Source organism: Ostrinia nubilalis, chromosome 6 (genome assembly GCF_963855985.1).
Source record: "Ostrinia nubilalis chromosome 6, ilOstNubi1.1, whole genome shotgun sequence".
Lineage (NCBI taxonomy): Eukaryota > Metazoa > Arthropoda > Insecta > Lepidoptera > Crambidae > Ostrinia > Ostrinia nubilalis.
The window spans coordinates 10,231,733-10,245,608 of NC_087093.1; the positions used below are offsets into that span (position 1 = coordinate 10,231,733).

The following is a 13,876-nucleotide window of genomic DNA, read 5'->3' on the forward strand; positions in this document are numbered from 1 at the left end:
TTTTTTTCAAACTTCTGCGTTGAGCCATTTACGAGATCTGGGACATCACAAAACATTACCCCAGCAAAATTCTGAATAACTTGAGAACCGTAACACGAACAAATTTTGCTATTCGTGGACAAATTACTACGCAACAAAAGCTATCTATCCATGTATTTGGTTCCGGGATAGAACGACTTTAAAAAAAAAATTTTGCTGGGGTAATGTTTCAAACATTACCCCAGCAAAATCTGTTTTTTCCTAATAACTTTAAAACTATAATTTGAACGAATTTTGCTATTAGTGGACAAATTTCTGCTCACGATGGACTGATTATCTGCTATACTCTCGACTCTCTAAAGCACAACATTTATAAAAATTTTGCTGCGGTAATGCACTCTTACACAACTATCATATTATTATTTTCGTTATGTAATACGAAAGTAATCATGTCGGGTTGTTACATGCTTATATCACTGAATAGATGAATGAAGGCGTAGGTATAATTATTATGTTTCTAAATTCTCATAGGTATCTTAAGTTCTTTGTGGAAATGTACCAAAGTTATTTGAAAGTTTGTATGGAAAACCATATTAATTTTGATCTATGTAGCTTTATACAATTTTTGTGACTCACAAATTATAGGCAGACAAAGCCGTGGGCAAAAAGTAAGTAGATAATTATAAAATCTCAATACAAATATCCAAACATAGAAGGCTCTCTTGTATGGGAATATGTTATTCGTAGTTGGGTATTAGTCCAGTAGAATTAGATTTTAAATCGGAAATAATTCCTACAAAAGATTTTATTGCTTTAATGGCTTCATTGGTTGCCCATTAAGACTCTCCTAGGTTTTCGACTTCGACGGAGTTGTGCTTAAGTGGTGGGGGCCCCCGAAAGGGGCGCTTTTTCGGTTTTCCGGTTATACTGCGTAAAGGACTTACCCTATCGAAAAGTGGTCTTCCTGACGGTTGAAGGGCATTTAATCCTTCATTAAATAAGGCCAAATTCATATGTTTTGACAAACCGTTCTCGTGCAAATGTTCGGCAAAGTATAAAATATGTGTATAATTAATGACCCTCTCCACGTCCAGTAGCTCGTCACCTGTAAACTCCCAAGCCTTGTAAAGGGTCGCCATAACCAGCGTATCCCTGTCAAGGCTCACGAGTTGGATTCGCTTATCCTTGTTCGTCCCAGCCGTTACTTAACTGCGGTTGCTGCACCTTTCCCTGGCACTCTCCTGAACGACTCTGTGTTACCTAATGTGGCTGCCCCTATTCCTTGTACCCTCCTGTACGATTGCATTGCTTAGCCATATGCCTGGTCCAAGGTTAGACGCCACAAAATCAACTTCGTACGCGTGAAAATAGTTTAAATAGTATTTTCCGTGCTTGCAACATTTTTCTTTACTGCTTCTCCTCTATTAGTCGTAGAGTGATTGTATATATCCTATAGCCTTCCACAATTTGTGAGCTATTCAACACAAAAATAATTATTTCAATCAAACCAGTAATTCTTGAGATTAGCGCGTTTAAACAAACTAACAAAAAACTCTTCAGCGTTATAATATGAACTTGTTGTTGTTGATTTTTGGCGTCGAACCTTAGACCAAGCATCGTCGTCGTCGTCGTCGTTTCAGCCGAAAGACGTCCACTGCTGGACAAAGGCCTCCCCCAAGGATTTCCACAAAGACCGGTCCTGCGCCGCTTGCATCCAGGTACTTCCCGCGACCTTCACCAGATCGTCGGTTCACCTAGTGGGAGGCCTGCCCACGCTACGTCTTCCAGCTCGTGGTCGCCACTCAAGAACTTTTCTGCCCCAGCGGCCATCAGCTCTTCGAGCTATGTGCCCCGCCCACTGCCACTTGATTTTAGCGATTCTGCGGGCTATGTCAGTCACTCTGGTTCTCCTACGGATCTCCTCATTTCTGATTCGATCACGCAGACCAAGCATACGGCTAGGCAATGTAGTCGTGCAGGAGGATACAAGGAAGAGGGGCAGCCACAGTAGGTAACACAGAGTCGTTCAGGTAAGTGCCAGAAAGAGGTGCAGCAACCGCAGTTAAGGGACGGCTGGGACGAACAAGGATAGGCGCATCCAGCTCGTAAGCCTTGATAGGGTTTCACTGGTTGAGGCGCTCCTTTTCAAGACTTGGAAGCCTGCGGGTAACGAGCCATTGGACGTGGAGAGGGTCATTAATTATACACATATTTTCTACTTTGCCGAACATTTGCACGAGAACGGTTTGTTCAAAACATATGAATTTGGTCTTATTTAATGCAGGATTAAATGTCATTCAACTGTCAGGAAGACCACTTTTCGATAGGGTAAGTCCGGAACCGGTAACGCGGTATAACCGGAAAACCGAAAAAGCGCCCCTTTCGGAGGCCCCCACCACTTAAGCACAGCTCCGTCGAAGTCGAAAACCTAGGAGAGTCTTTATGGGCAACTAATGAAGGCATTAAAGCACTAAAATCTTTAGTAGGAATTATTTCCGATTTAATTCATTTTTGTGTTTAATTCTACTGGCCTATATACTGTAAGTATGTCGCCAAAAAACAACTACGTAGTAATTTCACAATGAAAATAATTTGGCAAACCAATCAAATTGTCGATGATCCTTTGGGGGGCTCGATATGAAGAATAGATTGAATTAATTTATCGTGCGTGATACGCGGATAGGTAGTATTGAAATATTACTTGCATTTGCCTGACGTTACGTGAATAAATAGATTTTAGTAATATTGTCTCCAGCTTATCACAAGATGAGGTCAAGCGCATTAAACTTGCTTTATAGCCAAGCTAAGTTAGCTTGCAGCATCAACTGTCAGTGTGTAGGATGTGCTAGTAACTGAAAGATCACGACTCTGGGTTCATCTGACATGTTTCTCCATTTGCCTTTAGCGGGATTCAAATTTTGTAAGCCTATTGATCTTTTCAACCAAGACTTCCACAACTGAACAAAATCGCCAAGAATTTCCACAACAATGTCCTGCGCTCCCCGCATGCAGTTGTATTTTGCAGAGCACACGTATTAAAATTGCGGTCCTGCTGTCCCTTACCCGTTATGGTAACATCCTCGAAGATCGATCGGTCCATACTAGCCCGTCATTAAACGCAACAATGCGCTCCAGGGCATTGTATCAGGCTTTTGTCCATTTTAGTGGGGTTATTGATGACGCGTATATTGACGCCCGCGTATCGACCCAGGTAATTTCAATAACCCATCGACAAAAAGCCCGCCGCTGTCACGGGCGTAATTTAATTTCAGCCTAAACGGTTTCAGGGAGTGGTCATTATAGACCCGAAGGTGAACGATTTTGGAACGCGATAGCCAATGTCCATTTGGATAGTAAGCGATGGCTATTATCTAATTAGCGACTTCGTATATTTTATCATATTGTATAATCCATGTCATCAATACCCACTCTGATTAACATTAAGAAAGACAAACGAAATTTATTTAATTTCGATGAGATGAAATAAGTAACGTAATTAAAACAGAAAAAGTAGAGTAAGAATACCTATGTAAAATGGTTTGTCTTCCTACATCATTGGCAAGGACACGTACCAAAGGCTTAAATACCTTTCATACAATTTTTTTTTCGTTTAAATACAGCTAATTTAAATTCAGCTAACTGAATTTCAGAAAACAAGGTTTTTTTTAAATAAGTATTTTTTTTAATATAATTTTCGCTTCTATCTCTCGAAGTTTTCTTATCTTGTACTTAAAATATTAAAGAAACTACTTGCAACTTGGAATAGTGACCCTAATTCTGTAAATAGGCCGAACCACTCAAAGCAAATGGCATGTTAATTATTATTAATGATAGGTAGCTTATATTGGAAAAGAAGTTTGGAAATGAAACCCGGTATGGGTTACAAAATGCTTTTTCCGAATAACATTAGCGATATAGATTGTAGGTTTCTTAAAATAATATTTTGGACCACTGGTCACAGGTTATTTTCAGATACAAACTACTAAATGGATAGTTTTTTTATCCACAACGAGGAAGCTCTTGGCCTGTATCTCTGCTGATGATTTGAAATAATTTGGGATAAAGATGTTGTTTGGTGACTCAAAAAAAAAAAAACGCATATTTACAGATAATTTTTAATTTAGGAAGTACTTTTGGTGTGCCTACCTACCTAGTTTGCAAAAATATTAAAGGCAAAAGTTAATTCAACTTTACTAAGTGCGAAGCAATCGTGCCTTCGAATTCTGTAAGAGGCAAATGTTTGCATGTTTATTTTTAAAGCAGAAGCATTAACTATACATCTTATATGTTTGTTATTTACCAAGAAAACAACTTAGACGTACCCATCGTACAAGTTAAAATAACTTTTCAATGTCATTGTTCATAAGCATAAGTTCTGATCTCGTTCAAAACTTTAGACTCCAAAGTTCAGAACATTAATAACAACATTCCTCATACCTCTGTATTTCAAGTTTGAATCTTGAATGAATATTCCGCGTCGTATTAAAATTGTTGTATGATAGTATGAATCTTCGTGGTGAATTATTTGACGTGGTTTTGATTGTATTACGCGAAGCAATTTGGTTTAATTTATTAAGCGCTAATGCGAAAAGCTGATGAATATGACAACGTTAACGATGCTTAGATTATAAGTTGAGTGCAAAAGCAAACCCACTAAGCAACAAAACATGTTTGCTAATTATAATAAGAGATGGCGCTGAGCTCCGTTAGTTCGCGCTTACATTTTTTCTATACATATTAATAAATTAATGTATGCCCACCAGTAACGAGTTTTCGTTTGTTTCATCAACTCAATAAATAAGCTGTTGCCTATAGCATAGCTTTCATTTTACCATGCCACCTCGCTGTCGTTGCAGGTTGTACACAGATTGAAAATATAATTATTTGTAAGTCACACACTTCCTACATTTTTATAAAAATGGCAGTTAATTTTACACTTTTTTACCAATTTCATACCATTTTATTCATGATAATAATCGGTAAGTAAATGCTGGCATTAGAGGTTCTTATTTACGTCATGTCGTAAGACTTTTGTGGCGCTTGCGTATGAAATTTGTGTACATATTTATGAGTTCATAACTCCTGTAATTAAGTAGCTATTTACATTAATTGATACCTATTTGAAAGTGAATTCAAGGTTTCATACATTTTGTAGAAATTGGAAAAAAATGTTTGATAACTTAAAATAACACTATTATAAATATTCAGTAAATACCACATAAATTGGTATTATTGGTCTACTTAGGGCATACTTAATTACCTATCATTACATTTTCCAGTAATTTTACTTTTCAGCTAAGTAAAAAAAAGTAGATATTTTATGTACAAATAATCGCATCATTAAGGTGTCCGAAAAGCGTTCTATGCGTGAAATCTTCTAAAGTATATGTTTAACCCTCCCGTAGTGAGAGGGTGGAATTCCCTCACCCTGAGCACTCCTAGCCGTTATCACTCCTATCACTCACTCCTACACTGACTAGGGGTACTACTAACTAGTGAATCAAACACCGTCTTGAGGTCAACTGAATTCAACTTTATTCTTTCCTCGGTTATATATAAAGGGCGGGCAAAAAATCTGGACACCGCGCGCTAATATTTTGCCTTAATCTAATAGGTGCCATCTATTGGCCAAATTACGTGAACTACCTGTCATGTAGCGCGCGGTGACATCTATCGGTTAATCCACAAAACCTTAACCCGACGTCAACATAATCGCCCACCAAGGACAAATATGCAATTTGTCCTTCCTTATCTAACAAAACAAACAATGTAACTACCCGATAACTGCTAACTTAAAATCAAACTATTCAACTACCTTAGAATATTTATCTTATACCTATTTACACATCAGTCTCTATTGGAAGCAGACACAACTTAGATATTGGGCGCTTAATTGTCCCATTTTTTGTTTTAAGCGTTATTACCCTAACTAAATTGTCCTGTCCCGGATGGACAGCACGAACTCTACCATATAGCTAGCGGCAGGGAGGTAATCCGTCCTCCTTCACCAACACGACATCGCCCACCTGTGGCTGAGGCTGCTGTGATGACCACCTGTACCGATTATAAACCTTTGTTAAGTACTCACGAGACCATACCTTCCAAAATTCTTGCAGCATTCTCTGAGTATACTGCCACCGCCTTAAAGAACTCACATTATGAGACTCGTGACTCTTATCAGGAGCCGTGACAATAGTCTCTCCCACAAGGAAATGACCAGGAGTCAAAACAAAATTCCTATCTTGGTATGTTAATTGACTCCAACAATTTCAGCTCCTCCCGGTAAGTAAACCACTCATCCAATATATTTTTCGATACAGCTTCATCCCATTCAATTCCTGCTAACCATAGCTTCTGAATTAGTAATTTTGACTTCATGATGCTGGGTCCTACCAGCCCAATGGATCATAAAATCGTGAAATATCACTTTCCTTTTTATTCATTTTCCTTTTAGTTACAGGTTGTTCCAGCGTCGGGAGTTTGACAGCGTAACGGAATGAATCTTCACTGCGGTCCCAGGTAAGTCCAACTATCTTCTTTGTTTCATCTGACTTAATCTTCAATCCCTCTTGAACATCTTTCATCCGTGTTTCTCTTTTCATCTCTTCTATTAACTCATCGCAGTTACTCGTCCATTTCATTAACTCGAATCCTCTTTTTTCTAGCAATTCATTCATTTCCTTAAATATCTGGAATCCTTCTTCTTTAGTTTGACATCCCGTCAATAGGTCATCCATGTAAAAATCTCTTAAGACTCTCTCCGCTGCCATAGGATAACTCCCACCCTCATCAATAGCCACTTATTGCAATGTCTTGACAGCCAAGTATGGCGCAGATGCAGTTCCAAACGTCACTCTTAGCATTCTATAGTGATTTATCTCAGTTTCAGGGTCATCTCTCCAGAGTACCCGTTGATAATCCACATCTGATTCCGAGATCTTCACTTGCCGATACATTTTGGCTATGTCAGACGTGAGACAAACGGGGTACGTACGCCATCGCATCACTAAGTGCCGTAGCTCTGACTGTAAGGTAGGTCCCACTAGCAGGTTATCATTTAGAGACATATTATTCTTACCTTTACAGGAGGCATCGTACACTACCCGTACCTTCGTCGTTTCCCTGTCTTCTCGTATGACTGCGTGATGGGGTAAGTATATCGCCGATGGATTGTCAACTTGATCATCAGGCACAAGTTCCATGTGATTCAGATCTATGTATTCTTGCATCACTTCAGAGTACTTCTCTCTCAAGGCTTCATTCTTCATGAATTTCCGTTCCAACGAAAGAAATCTCCTTTCAGATATCTCCCTGGAGTTGTCTACACAAGGAGGATCATTCTTCAAGGGAAGTCGAACTACATATCTCCCTTCCCCGTCTCTTGAAGTTGTCTTTGTGAATATCTCCTCACATCTTTTTTCTTCCTCTGTAAACATTTTTTCTCTTTTTATTTCAGGTTCCGCTTCCAGTTCCCAGAACTTCTTAAGGCGATCATTTTCATCGATCAGTGAATGCATTACTACCATACTCTTTGGCTGCTGCTGTGAATCCATAACCGTGCCCGAAATGATCCAGCCTAAAGCTGTAGATTGTGCAATCACTCCACCCTGGATACCCTTCCTTAATCCTTCTTGCAGAATCTGCCCATACACATCTGCACCTAACAAAATATCCACTTTGTTGGGCGTGTGGTACTCAGGGTCAGCCAAGGTAATTCCCGTTAAATCCAAACCTTCCAGGTCACTAACCTTTTTCGCTGGAAGACAAGCTGTGATCTTTCTTAACACGTACGCCTTGACCTTGAACTTGATTTCCGGATTGACCCGTGACTGCAAGTTGATGTTAACCGTCGAGTTGATGATGACCTTTTTATCTCCTCCCAAACCTGATACAACGTTTTTCTCCTTTGACTTCTTTAAACCCAAACATTGTATCGTCGCTTCGGTCACAAATGACGCCTGCGATCCTTGATCGAGCAAAGCGCGTACCGTTCTCCGTGTTCCATTATTAGCTTCAATATTTACCACAGCTGTAGCTAATAGTACCTGTTTTCCCATTTTGTCCGCCGAAAAACACGAAGTAATAATTCCTTCTGCACCTCCTGCTTCTTCAGTAAGCGTACAACTGACTACTGCCGAAGACCCTTGCTCCTTATCCTCACTGGCTTCTGAAATAAATTTCCCATTAGAATGAAGCAGTGAGTGGTGCTTCCTTTTGCAGATCTGACACCTTGTTTTGATACGACAATACTTAGCTGGGTGACTTCTACCTAAGCAATTGAAACAAATATTATTGTCCTGCACGAAATCTCTACGTCTGTTAACTGTTTCTTTCGCAAAACCCGGGCAAAATGCAAGTGTGTGTGCTTCCTTACATAAAACACAACTATGGTTATTTACATGGAGGGCTTTCAACTTATTTGAATTTTGAGTCACGTTGTTCCTAGGTGTGTTGGATCCAGAAACCAAAAATTCGATTGCGCGGTATCTATTTGTCAAAAACTCCTGAAACATTGAATATGTTGGTAGCTGATCCGCTGAGCTATGACTATTCACGTAAAACTCCCAACTACGTTTGGTTTCTGTGTCCAATTTCTGACTCAAAATATGTACAACAATCACGTCCCAGCTCCCCACGTTGACACCAATGTTCAGTAAAGTGGACATACAATCATTCGTGGTGTCAATCAGTTCTTTCAGTATGGGTGCGGACTCATTAACCATGGGTTTCTGATTGAAAAATCTAATCAACGTTTGTTGGCATATGTACTTCTTATTATTGTATCGCTCCTCCAGTAATTCCCAACATCTGTCATAGTTACATTCTGCGATCGAAATGTGCTTCACAAGTTGTTCCGCTTCGCCTTTGAGATAACTTTTTAAGTAATGGAACTTTTGAACCTTTGTTAAGTCATCATTATGATGCACCAATGAAGTAAACAAATCAAAAAATGTTGGCCATTCCGAATATTTGCCAGTAAAAAATGGTACTACAATTTTGGGCAAATTAAGATGACTCGGTTTCGAAACAACTTGAGAAGCACCATCTTGGGACCAACAGGGATTCAAATGCGAAGTAAATTTCAGTAAACTGGTTTTTAACTCACATTTATACCATGTATACATTTCTTCCATTTTATCATATAAATCATATTTCACATAAGAGGAATCAGTTAATTCATCAGACCCTGCACCACGCATTAATTCCCGGTGGCCTGATGAGAATTCAGCCCATAACTGTTCCACCAACTCTATTATATTTTCTATGTATTCCTTTGAAATTTGATTTGCTGATAATTTATTGAAATTTACTTTATTTTTCTCAAGACGTTTATAAATGTCATACTGAAAGCGCATTACGTTTTCTATTTCAATTTTGAATTCCCTGCGTTTCGCCATTTTACGAAATTTAAAAAACAATAAGCAATAAAGGCTAAGGCTTGGGCGCAGGATAGCAACAGATATAATAAAAGAATGTGCACACACACCTTTCTCACTCCTCAACATCGAACTGTGGCTTTCAGGGGATCCTTTAGATTCGCAGCCACGCGGTGCTGGAATGACCTACCACCGCCAATGCGCGCCCTGAAAATTAAGAGTACATTAAGAAACAAGCTTAAAACTCATTTATTAGAGTCACAGAAGTCAAATGGTCAAAATGTACTCACGTCTAGGTTATGCGCGACACGTGTATGAACATTGTAACTCCAGCACCGACGGAGGCCCTGAATGCTTATGGCGAGGGGAGAACGTTTGGTGCCCCTGTCCCATGAAGTTCTATGCTCCAAACTTTTTGCCACGTCACTTTCCATCTGCGTGGCAGCGCATGCTCATGCACATGATTTTTTTATTTATTGTAATACTAAAAATCACCCACTCAAACGGCAGTAAAAATAAAATGTTGACACCATTTGACACTTGACGGATGATTGACATGACTGATTGATTTTTTTATTTGATTTCTTTTTTTTTTCTTTTTTTTTAAATTTTTAATGTTATTTCAGTGGACTGTGACTTATAGCAACGGCCATGTTGTTGCTTTTCGTTTAAATAAAATTTATTGCTGTTGCCGCGATCTCCGAGTTAAAATGAAGTTATACCTACTTGTTGTTTTTTATTAATTTTTGTAAATAACACTATGGGTTTTAGTATGTATTCGAATTGATGGTGGCGCCCTCTTGCAAATGTCATAAATAACAACTTCTTCTTTTTTGTTGATGGCGGTGAACCTGTGCATTTTCGCCAAATTTTACTAAAACCCGTACGTGATGGTGGCGCCCTCCTGTCAGCGTCATGACGGATAATGTTGGGCATAATCCATTTACTTTTTTTTTTTTCTTTCTTTTAATATTGTATTTTTTTATTTTGTTTTTTCTCTTTTGTTTGTTTTTTCTCTTTTGTTTGTTTTTTCTCTTTTGTTTGTTTTTGTGTATTGTCTCATGTTTGCCCAGCTCTCTCCAAAAATGGTCACCGCAGAATAACAGCGTCGTGTTCTGGGTTTTATTTACCACTCCAGAGCATGACACATGCTGAGCGGTGGCCAGATTTGGTTCTAACTTGTATCTGTTATCTGTTTTTTTGTTATCTGATTTTGTGTGCTATATTTTAAGTTGGAACCAAATAAATGTTTTTCTTTCTTTCTTTCTTTCTTTCAATAAACAAAATAAATCTAAATTTAAAAATAAAGTCTTTAAAAAAGTAAATCGCTTGTCAAACTAAATTCGAAACGCACTGACACTTGACACTTGACACACACTGACAATTAAAATTTTACTTACAGTGACAACTTCACACGAATTATGCCGAATCGCTACGTAGAGATGACGAACCTCCTTCTCCCTCTGGCAGGAGGGCTGCTCTGAGGGCGTTCCTCCGTCCTCTGGTCACCAAACCAGACGCGCCGACTTGTTGCGCTGTCTGAGGTCCTCCCGACCTCTGATGTGACCGTCTTCCTCCTCCAGCTGCAGCCTCTGTGGTAGGGCTGCAGAACTCCCCTCTGTCCTCCCACGTTACTGGATCCTGACGCGCGCCGAGCAGCAAGCCAAGCGCCGTCTGAGGTCCTCTTATGGGCCTCTGAGTTGAACGTGGGGTACTCCCGTTGCAGCCTCTGAGGGCTGCCCGAGGACCCTCCTCCGTCCTCCGCTGGCACCGATCCTGACGTACGCTGGCTACGCTCAGCGCCGTCTGAAGTCCTCCTGCGGACCTCTGGGGTGCCCCACAGCAGCAGTCCACTGCTCGTGGAGGAGGAGTCCACTCCTTCGGACGCTAGTACTTCCTCACTAGCATCCGGCTCGAAGGACCATGTTTAACCCTCCCGTAGTGAGAGGGTGGAATTCCCTCACCCTGAGCACTCCTAGCCGTTATCACTCCTATCACTCACTCCTACACTGACTAGGGGTACTACTAACTAGTGAATCAAACACCGTCTTGAGGTCAACTGAATTCAACTTTATTCTTTCCTCGGTTATATATAAAGGGCGGGCAAAAAATCTGGACACCGCGCGCTAATATTTTGCCTTAATCTAATAGGTGCCATCTATTGGCCAAATTACGTGAACTACCTGTCATGTAGCGCGCGGTGACATCTATCGGTTAATCCACAAAACCTTAACCCGACGTCAACAGTATACATGAACATTAACTATTTATGCTCACCGCTCCCGACCTTTTTAGCACTTTTGTAAAAATCCGTGCTTACGCCGCCTACAGCTTCAATTAGGTACCGTGGGTGTTCGTAATCCTTAAGGCTCTTTCCTACGAGGACAAACCATTTTTGCAAGTACGGTTTTTTGCAGGATACCGTTTGGTAGGTATATACGTGTAAATATTATCATTCACACAAACATCCCGCTTATAGTCACAATTAGCTATTCGGTTTTGTTATTAATCTGGACAAGTAAAAACAGGATACAAACTGGTTGTATACAAATATTTTTCCCACAGTTTCCTGCAGATTTTTTTTTGCAAACTCCCGTTTAAAAAACCGTACCTGCAAAAAACGGGATATTGCCGTGTGAACTGCAAGTGCTTTCTGCGGGACCCATTGATGCAGGAGCAAAAAAAAACTGGACTGCCATGGGAAAGGGCCCTTACCTATAGAATGTATGAGCAGTGGTGTAAATCTGGCATGCGGGCCTCCTGCCAAATTCATTCGCATTGCAGGAAGATGAGCTATAAACGCGATACATACGTTTTACGGTATCACTTTTTAGTAAAAAGAGTTCTATTGGTTTCAGGCTTACTTTAGTGTATCTGCCGTCTTTTACTCTGTTTTGGTTTGACTGAAATCTTTACTTCGTACTACTTACGCCCGTATCAACAAACGATGCTTGCTTAAGTGAAGCAGTAACAACACAGCGTTGAATAGAGCTCTGTGATTGGTTCGTGTGTCACCCTGTGCGTCCACGCGCACTGTGAGACCTCATAGTAATGTTTGTGAATACAGGCGTTAATAACAGGACATGTACAAATTAAGTATGTGAAGCAAAAAGTACCTATTACATATTCTGAAACTACAATATGAGTAAATTTTATGTAAAAAATGTTTTCAAACAATTTTAAAAAGTTTCTAACACCAATGTATCACTGTTTGATAACTCGTTCTATTAATTTAATCAAATTCTTTCTACTCGTATATATCTGCACCAATTTATCATGATTTTTAACTTCAATAAACTAACTTTATTGAACTTTATTCGCATCTGACCTTTTGTTGAATCCATTTAAAATTGGTTTACCTACAACTTTTAACGCTATTAATTACAGCAAAATTGGTGAAACCACATCTGTCATTGAGTGGCTCTTGGTACATGCATCGAAGCGTCAAGCGGGAATTGTATTAATAGGAGGTTAATATAAAAGTAAAAGTACGCAGTGTTTTCAATAAAACAAATAAGCATGAGGCCACGCGACACGACACTATGCGTCGCGACAAAATACAGCCCAAAGCTTATCAATGTACCACTAATTCTCAACAGATTATGACCAATACGATTACGTAAATTAAAAACCCCAATAATTTCGAGATTGGCCGGCAGGTGCCATCTTTTTTAAATCATCTGTCTCATATCAGATACGCCTATAAAACGTTAGCGAAGTGTCCGTACGAATCTGCGAATCCTGTGATTCCCTCCAGCGATTAATCATAACGTTCACAATTCAACGTACTAAAACTCCAAGTTGCAGCCAGTGACATCCAGAGCATGAAATGTTAATTTATTTCAAAGATAAATCGTTGCCGCTAAAGTGTTAACAATCCAAGTGAAAAAGTTTCGGCGGCTTGAGTGATGTTCATTAAGTTCATTAGTACTTTTAATTTTCAGTAACGATTTAAGTTAAAAGCTTTCTGTAAATATCCGTAACGCAAACGTCCGTCTCGCAACGATTTAAAAGTGAATTTAAATTTTAAATGCGACTGAACAATTTCGAAGATCAAAGGCCAATCCAATAATCAAATCGGCCAAGTTGTTAGTAACTTCGAAATTTTGCTACATAAATGCCTTTCATATTTACGTAATTATTTACTAAACCAAATTATCTTTTTATTTTCGGAAACAACACATACCTAAATATTACTTACCTATCCCTAAAATAAACAATGCTAGCAAAATGGCGATTGCACTACAATGAACACTACTGATACTTAAATAGATAAAAATATACTTGTGAAACTTTGGAACTTCAAATTATTATGCATTTTACCTTGATGTGCCGATGTCCAACCGTCTTGTCATTACACTAAGATTTGCACCAGTAGATTTTTTTAGAGATTTGCACCAGTAGATTTTTTAGAGAAGATTCTTTAGAGTTGTTTACGAGAACCATCATAGATTTGTTGACTCAGTTCTGTGATAAAATTGGCAATGTAAAGATATTAACATAATCTAGGTGTCCGAATC

General features: G+C 39.3%; 1 long non-coding RNA gene across 1 annotated transcript; it reads left to right on the forward strand.

Annotated features, from left to right (window-relative positions):
• The first annotated feature begins 6,436 nt into the window (after window positions 1–6,436).
• On the forward strand, window positions 6,437–7,455 carry LOC135072952 (uncharacterized). Its single transcript, XR_010257538.1, has 4 exons — window positions 6,437–6,498; window positions 6,863–6,965; window positions 7,066–7,129; window positions 7,283–7,455. It is a non-coding gene; the product is annotated as an uncharacterized LOC135072952 (long non-coding RNA).
• Window positions 7,456–13,876: the final 6,421 nt, after the last annotated feature.